This window comes from Mus musculus, chromosome 15 (assembly GCF_000001635.26).
Source record: "Mus musculus strain C57BL/6J chromosome 15, GRCm38.p6 C57BL/6J".
NCBI classification, from domain to species: Eukaryota; Metazoa; Chordata; class Mammalia; order Rodentia; family Muridae; genus Mus; species Mus musculus.
The window spans coordinates 92,025,607-92,034,697 of NC_000081.6; the positions used below are offsets into that span (position 1 = coordinate 92,025,607).

Sequence of the window (9,091 nt, forward strand, 5' to 3'; positions counted from 1 at the left end):
GGCACCTGGGGGTTGTTCTATGGCAGACCCATTGAATCTGAAACCTTACAGTTTCTTTATTTCGAGTTGCCCATATTCTACTCTATTATTTTTGAAAGGTTATGTTTAACAGTGATGCCTGGATGTTATTTAAAGGCAAGATTTTAAAAAAATACCAAATAAGCTGTAGCAGCATCTCTTTCCCCGAGGGCTTTCAAAATTATGTGGCTGGTAAATGTTTTGTAGTTACTCTTGAGTGGAGGAGGCAGCCTAGACGTTGAAAATGGTGTTTCATTTCCTTACCAGCATTGAATCCTACTGCGGTATGCATTTGATGCTTCTGACTAGATAATTTTTTTTTCTTCTCATTGTTAGATGTTTTATGACAATTACTTTGTTTAACTTTTTTTTTTTTTTTGAAAGAAAATGTAAACATTTTATTTGGCAGTTGTTTCTGAACACGTGAATAAATAAATGGAAAAGTACATATGAATATTTCTTTTCGGAGTAACAGATGCCATTAAACGCTTATTTACACATCTTCACTGCAAAGAACAGTTACATAAGGAAACTTTTGTCTTATAAAAGGTAACTTCCCACACCACTGGACCGGACAGTTAAGGATGGTGATACTGGTAGTATTGGCTTTAGCAGTCTCAGTGTTGAAAGGTATTCATCTGCAAGTGTGATAAGAAGAGTCATCATGCATTGAGTTCATCCAGGTCACGCACTGTAGAAAGTTTCCGATGGCAGCCGTGGAGTTTGGTGTCTCATGCGCTTAAGTCAACTATGACATGTTTGTAAATCTGCGTGTTTCCCTTAAAACTGGAAGCAAAGAGAAAATTACGCTTATTAATGGATACGTGTGTGAATGATCTGGGTGCCTGAACGTTTAACTCCTGAAACTTCACAAATTTGGCTTTCTCTGCATCCCAGTTATACACTTGAGTAAAGGAGTAATCGCTTCCGAGAATTGCATATTGGTAATTATTTATCTGAAGAGGTTGGAACACCATGGATCCTCGAGATGGCATCCTCTGGATGTCCTAGAAGGAGGAGCCGCCCCACTTCATGACTTTAGAGTCGCCAATGAATCTGGTCAAGCAGATGTACACATCACCTTTCACAGAGAAGTGCTTCACCGCGTATACGTCCTCCATGTTAGGAATGTCGGTTTGGTTAGTGAATAGCTGTGTTGCTTTGCTCCACTGGTAAATAACAGGGCGCTGAGAACTACTGGACAGGATTAAATGAGGTGTTCTGAGGGCCAATGGTGGTCTGGCTATTTCAAGGTATTCCACATCAGTATCCCTGTACCAGGCATGTAAGGATTGGTGGGAGTAGAATCCGTTTCCATTCCACTTGTAAATGGTAGTAAACCCAGCTTTGGAACTGTCAGCGACAACGAAGTACCAGTTGTCTTCAATCTTGAATGTTTCGATGTCATTGGGTTTTCGAATTTTGAGAACTTCAATATCTTGGATTTTTATGAATTTGTTTGCAAAACCATCTCGCTTATAGATATGAGAGCCACCAAACAGCTGGGCCACAATGACATAGAGCTGAGTGTCAATAACTATGGGCTTGCACACCACAGTGGACGTGCCTGTAATGTTGTCATAATTCCGGAAGGTCTTCTCTACGTGGTCCCATTCCAGGAAAATGCATTTTCCAGTAAAAGGCTGAGCAATGACTACATATTCATCATTCAAATAAGAAAAAGTGTCTATGGACAGCGACTGATAAGGTAGGTCTTGGGACTTTGCAAATTCTGTAATGATACAGTCAAAATCCTTGGGGGAGAGGCTATTGATTTTCCGTTTCTTATATTCCGGTGGGCCTTCACAGTAGATGTCTTCCACAGTTGCATTGGTATGGCCGAGCCATTCCACCAGCCACTTCAACTTACAGTCACAATTAAATGCGTTCCCTCTTAGGTCCACATTTGTTAAGGAATCCAGGCCTTTGAAAATGTCTTTTGGGAGTGTCTGGAGATTGTTGTTTGCAAGACTCCTTTGTATAATATGGCTTGAACTGGCTCATTTCACACAAGGAGAAATAACATATCAATGATCTATGTAGTACTTTTATTTTTCCCAAGACACTACTCAAATTTCTGTTGTTGAATTTTCAATTTCTGACCTCTTTGCTTCAAGATCCACTTAGCATTGACGTAACACTTGATACGTCTTGATATTGACTTGAGGCAATAGCAACAATGAACCATCAGCAGAATAGTGCGTGGGTGTCACTCTTAGAATTCATAACCTGAGACTCCTACTCAGAGGTCCAACCTAGAGGATGCTTCCCAACCGATGACCGACTACACTGGATGATAATATCCAATTTCAATGCTCTTCCTCTTTTGGCTGAGACTTTGACTTCCTTCCTTCCCCAGTCGGATCCCTTGCTTCAGAGGGCAGCTAAACTCCCAATCCCTTTGCCTTCGTGTGCTTTCTTCTTTCCAGAGTAAGTTCCCTTGTTTCTGGTTTTCCATCTTGGCACAAAGCTTTCTCACTAATGTCCATCCATCCTCTTTTGTTTAACTTTTTAAAAAGTGTTAAGTATATTTTTAGAAGCTTAAAAATGCTTTGCTGATTTTTCAAAATACATTCACAGTTCTAAAAATTCATACAAACAAACAAACAAAAAAGAGGATATAGTTTAAATTACAGCTGTTCTTCCTCTAAGGTGAGGCAATGAGTATTGGTTGAAAATATCTGTCTTAACCCTGACTAACCTTTGCTCAATTTTTTTATATTAATTCATTTCTTGAACACCAGATGTGCTAGGCAATCTTTCTTTTAAACACGGAACACAGTAGAGACATGTGGGAGGAAAGAATCACAATTGCAACATTGCCTCCATCCTATCAGCCTGTAGGGCATTTTCTTGATTGCTAGTTGATAGAGAAGGGCACAGTAGTACATTGTGAATAATACCATCCTAACACAGATCATCCTGTGTTGTCTAAGATAGTTGAATGTAAGCCTGGAAGCAAACCAATCAGCAGTGCTCTGCCATGGTGTCTGTCTCTGTTCCTGCCCCTAGGTCCCTGTTTTAGTTTCTTGCCTGCCTTGGTTTCCCTGGATCAAGCCAAGAATTCCTTTCTTCATTTGCAAGGTGATTTTGGTCGGTGTCACAGCAACAGAAAGCAGACTAATGATGCCAAATGTAAATATTTGTGTTTTATTCCCCTTAGAAGTATGCATATGTAACATTTTTTAGGAAAAGTTTGTAGATCTCATAAATAATACTGTTTTCATTTAGGCTCAAGGAGAAATGAGAAGATGCACCCTCTCTGCCAGCATAGGGATGTTTTACTTGTAAATTCATTAACGTGATACATGAACTAGCTCCCCAAACGTTCTCTATTTCAACAGCAGCATCTCATCAGAGTACAGAAATGTAAAACTCAGTTCCACAAAATATAAAGCAACTTTCCCATGACACGCCTTGTCCTGAGTCCTGAGCACTACTCTCTTATAGCCCACAGTCTCAGAGATTGTGATACCACTTATTGATTAGCCTCAATATGTAAATGGCACATTCTAAAATTCATTTATTATTTGCAAACCACTTTCTACACATAGACAACATATAGATAAGAATTAACCTCTCTTGTGCTGCTCCTGAAACTTCAAAATCCTCCCTCCTACTTCCATATAGTCGGCATGTTACTAAGTCACTGAGCAAAGGCTGTCATGTTCTGCAATTCCTGTGGTTACTATGGTGGTTGATCAGTATATAGCAAGCACAGCTACTTCTCCAGTCTCATGTCTGTCTGGATGCAACCATGCTCCCTACAATGATAAAAATGAACTAACCTCTGAAACAGCAAGCAAACTCCAAAGTAAATACATCCCTTTATAGGAGTTGTCTTGGTCATGGTATCTCTTCACAGTATTATAACAATGACTATGGCACCTGGAAATCACTGTTTTACACTGAAATCAAGTCATCTGCCTAAATTACAATTTACAAAAGCCTCTCTTGGAGTTCAGGACAGCAATCACATGATCCATCACAGCCAACCCAATTCAAACTTCATTCTAAATAACCATAGAACCCCTGCCCTCTTCCGTGGATGCCCAACCACACTAAGACAAATACCCTCTTCAGAAAGAAATAGCTAAGTAAAAACTATGTCCCTGATCCCCATTTTTCTATATCCCTTAGAGTTTAGAATGATAGGATCTTTCTAAAAGACAACATGTCCCAGCTTCCCTTGCAGCTAGACAAGGCAAGGCAATTCAGGAATGGAGGGACTAGGAAAGAAAATATATACCTCTTGCAATCATTTCCATACCTATAAAGAATCACAGTCATCTTTTCTGCAGGTATGTTCAACCATGCACATAAATGAAATTATGCCCTTTTGCTGGGCATATATGCCAGTAAACACTGTACAAGGTCAGACAACTCTGCCTTCCATGTCTTTTTAGTGGCCACAGTAATCTAACATTCTGGTGTACATTTTGAAACCATGTGTTGGCAGTCATAATTTTTCATGAAGGATGACTTTTTAAGTGGAATAATAAAGTAGCCAGATGTTTGGTATTCAGATGTTTTCAGGAGCTCTAAGGACAGAGATACCCACCCACCCCATTTCTGGTTTATAAACCATTCTAAGTTTATAAAAGACGTGTCATCTCTGACTCTTCCCTGGCTTCCATGAGTGTTTTGAAATATAAGGAGGCAAGGGGGTACCTTTGGTGGATCCATGCCAAAGTGTGCCCCTGAAAAGTTACGCCATTCAAAAGGCCTAGTGTGAAAGGGGTTTACTGAGAGAAGGAGAGAGGAATTAGGACTTGGGGAACAGGTAGAGGCAAACAAGTAGACATGTAGAGAGGCTGTATTAATCGGAGTTCTCCATAGTCACAGAATGTATGCAATGTCTCTATATATTAAGGGAAATTGTTTGATGACTTACAATCTGCGGTCCAACTAACCCAACAATGGGCAGGTGTGAATGGAAAGCCAAAGAATCTAGTAGTTGCTCAGTTCCACAAGGCTGGGGTTTCAGCTGTTTTTCTGTACAAGTTGTAATACTGAAGAAGTGTGTTACAATAGATGTAATGGCAAATAAGTGAAAGCAAGAAGAGAAGGAAGCCTTCCTTCTTCTATTGTCCTTCTTTAGAACTCCAGCAGAAGGCATGGTCCAAATTAAAGGTATGTACCATCACACCCGGACCTAAGTTGTTCTTTGCTTGTTACTTGCTCAGTCCCAGGCTTGCCTTAAATTCAGAGATCTGTTTGCCCCTTTCTATGAGGATTAAAGGCATGTACCACCTTGTTTGGATTTAAGCTTTTCTTGACCACTATGCCGCAAGATCTGGATTAAAAGCCCGTGTCTTCCAGCCTCAAGATCTGGATCACACGTGTGACCTCTATTTCTGGTTTGTAGTTGATTCTAGATAAAGTCAAGTTGACAAGTGGGAATAGCTTTCAAAATCCACCCATTGTCAACTTGACACAAATTATATCTCATGTCCAAGGAAAAACCAACAACTAGGTCATAAATATCCCTTACATGATATAACTATCCCTCACATAACCACAGATGCATTGTAAATTTAGAATAGGTCAATGTCCCTGGGGAAACATGCTTTTAGTAACAAAATAAAACAGAAGCACTCATGTCACCTATAATCCTTGTTTCTGCAACTGGTCACATGCTTTAGATGGTTTTTATCACTACCTTCCTCTACTACCCTTTCTTTATTTCCTCCACCCTCTGCAAGCACCTTAGCAGGTTCTGGCTCTTTTCCTGGAGGAGTGACCTATACCTTCATCCCTGATGGGTCTGTGCCCTTTGTCATCCTGCTTAGGTTAGGCTGTTGTAGTTTCCCATTGTCTTAATCACAGAACATGGCAATACTAAGAGATGACCTAAGGGTCTCTTGCACTCCAGACATGATCCTTCTTACCTTCACTGTGGGAAGGAAATCCAATTTCCCCATGGTAATCTGGATCTATCGCCTCTTCTAACACTGTTATTCCTTTCTTAACCAGTTGGTTTAAGGGTATTAAACGCCAAAAATGACCAGGGGGAAGTCTGAGTTTCTAGTTCAATGGAATGTTTGTTGTGGCTCCTGGCAGTAGCACTCTTCCCACCCCCCTCTGGAACCCAAACTTCTAAGCCAGCAAGACTTAGAGTTGTGGGAACAGGAGGCAAAAACTTTCCTGATGGGTCATTAGGAGTCACAGGTAAGTGGATTTATTCTCTTTTGTGCCTGAACCCATGAATCTTGGCCATGGAAGAAATTGTACCGTTTATAAGACACTGATTCAAAGCATATACTGCCTTCTGTGGAGCCCGGCCCCAGACTTCCATGCTACTACCACCTAATTGGCACAATAATTGTGTCTTCAAAGGACATCCTGTCTTTCTCTCAGGCCAGCTGCTTTAGGATGATTGGGAACATGGTAAGACCTATGGAATCCATGATCATAGACCCACTGTCTTGTCTCTAGCTGTGAAATGAGTTCCTTGGTCAGGAGCAATACTGTGTGGAGTGCCATGATGGTGGATAAGACATTCTGTAAGACCACTGATGGTGGTTTTGGCAGAAGCATTAAATGCACGGAAGGCAAATCCATATCTAGAAGAAGTATCTATACTAGTACGAACAAAACGTTGTCCTTTCCACAAAAGAACTGGTCCAATGTTGGCAGCCTGCCACCAGGTTGCTGACTAGTTACCTCGAGGAATGGTGCTGTATCTGGGCTCAGGGTTGGTCTCCTTGTTGGCAGATCTGGTACTCAGCAGCAACTGTAAGCCATGTCAGTCCTGGTGAAAGGAAGTCCATGGTTTTGAACCCAAGCATAACCCCCATCTCTGCCATCTTGTCCACTTTGTTTATGTGCCCATTGGACAATGACAGGGTTGGCATGTGAAAGAGGATGACTGCCCACAGAATGGGTCATCTTACTCACTTGAGTATTGGACTCCTCCTAGGCTGAAGTCACTTTTCGATGAACATTTATAAGGAATGCAAGTATCTTCACGTCTGTTACCCAGTTCGAGAGCTCTACCCACAGACTTCTTCCCCAGATGTCATTCTCACCAATTTTTCAATCATGATCTTTCCAAGTCCCTGACTATCCAGCTAATCCATTGGCTACAGCCCATGAGTCAGTGAACAGTTGTACATCTGGCCATTTCTTCTTCCAAATAAGCTGTAATACCATGTTTATGAAATCTGAATTTCCAGATTCTTATCTCCACAGACAAATGATTCTCAAATATCTTATATATACTTACTCTGCCCTTCACTTACAGTTCTGCTTCCCAACTCTTAAAAATCTTATATCTCTTATTTCTTTACATTCTGCTCTCAAGTGATATCTATCTATCTAAAGGTTATGCTGTAATCTCTCATCTAAGAACTTATCTGTTGCTCTGGATACAGGTTGACATCTATATAATCTGCAACAATATTTGGATTTATTGAGCTCTTTAAAAATATGTGTATGTGTAAATAACTCAAATTCAACTCTATGTGTATATAACTTGGATTTAACTCTGTATATATCCGGATAATTTGGATTGCAACTCAATATACATACATACATATATATACACATAGATCAACTAGGAAAAATGTTTTAAATATTAGTAACCATACTGGCCATATGGCTTGCAACCTACCATGTAACTTTGCCATCTTATAATGACCATGTGGTAGGAAGCAACAATTATATAACTTCTCAGCTCTACTGAATTATTTATTATTATATCTTCTTATATGCTAAAAAAGAACGGAAGTCCCATATTTTAAATTGGTACAGATTTGTAGATAATGATGATGATGGTGATAGAAATTCAGAGTTATATTTTTACAACATGCTATGTATACAATTCAACCCTTACTTAGAATGTTTTTAATATGATGATGAAATTTAAAGATCATAAAGGTCTACTCAGATTAACAAAAGCTAATGTAGAATATGTGTCTAATTACTTGTGTCTTTGCTAGTACATAGCCACTGCATGCTTGTATGAATGAATGCTGTTTCTTTCTCCTGTCACCAGCCACTGAGGCTCAGGTACCCTCTTGGTTTTCTGGCTACAGTATCTAAAATAACAGGGATTCAGAAAGTATTTAAGTATGGATAATTTTGAAATTGTTTCATAGTGTTCTACGGCTATTTTATGCTGTTTTAACTTATTGGAAACTCTGAAAACGTGTGACTGCTCACCCTTGTTAGACTCAGGCATGTTTTTAATGTCCAGGATAAAAAACAGGGTTATTAGGTATTTTCTTCATTTACATTTCAAATGCTATTCCAAAAGTCCTCCATACCCTCCCCCCAAAAGAATTATATAGGTATAAGTTTCACATAACTCTGAAAATATATATACATTATGTGTATCAAAAATTAACCTTAAGTTAATACCAATATACAATAACCTATGCCAAGGTATGAAAAATAACTTAACTTTTGAATCAATATAAAAAATTCTGTGCCAATGTATCAAAATATAACTTCAATTTTGGATTAAAACACAAACATATAGGCCAATTTAAAAAACAGAGTTATTGTTGGATATGGTTAAAACTTATAATTTGGGATTAGTGATTGAAATTTCATGCTCAGATGATCTTAAATCATGTGACATCATTCCATTCTATGATGTAAACAACACAAGGCTAGAGACCATCTTTGCTAAGGGCTGGATAAAGTGGAGCCATGGCTTCGCTGCCATCTTGGTTAAGGGCAGTCAGATGGCTGGCAGCCATCTGCCATCTTGCTAATGGGCAATAATCCATGACATTAGCAGACCAGGGAAGCAGGTATCCAAAGGTGCTTTTGATTTGAAATAACATTTTTACATGGTTGTTATTCTGTCTCTATAAATGGTTACAGCATTGCTCTATGTCTTTACTCTTAAAAAGGTTCAAAGGTTAAAGGTCACTTCCATAAAGCTATCTTTATCCTTTTTGATAAGCTATAAAAAATACAGCCTTAGATTTTTGTAAGCTATAGATTTTTATACTGATACACCATATAGATGTCAAAAAGTTCCCAGTATCTTTATGGGCTATGTTTATAGATTTAAAAGTTTTATTTTGATACTAGACTAGCTTCAGTTCAACTCCATGGT

General features: G+C 39.1%; 1 pseudogene; it reads right to left on the minus strand.

The window, feature by feature from the left end:
* Nucleotides 397-2,000, minus strand: Gm3888 (predicted gene 3888; annotated as a pseudogene).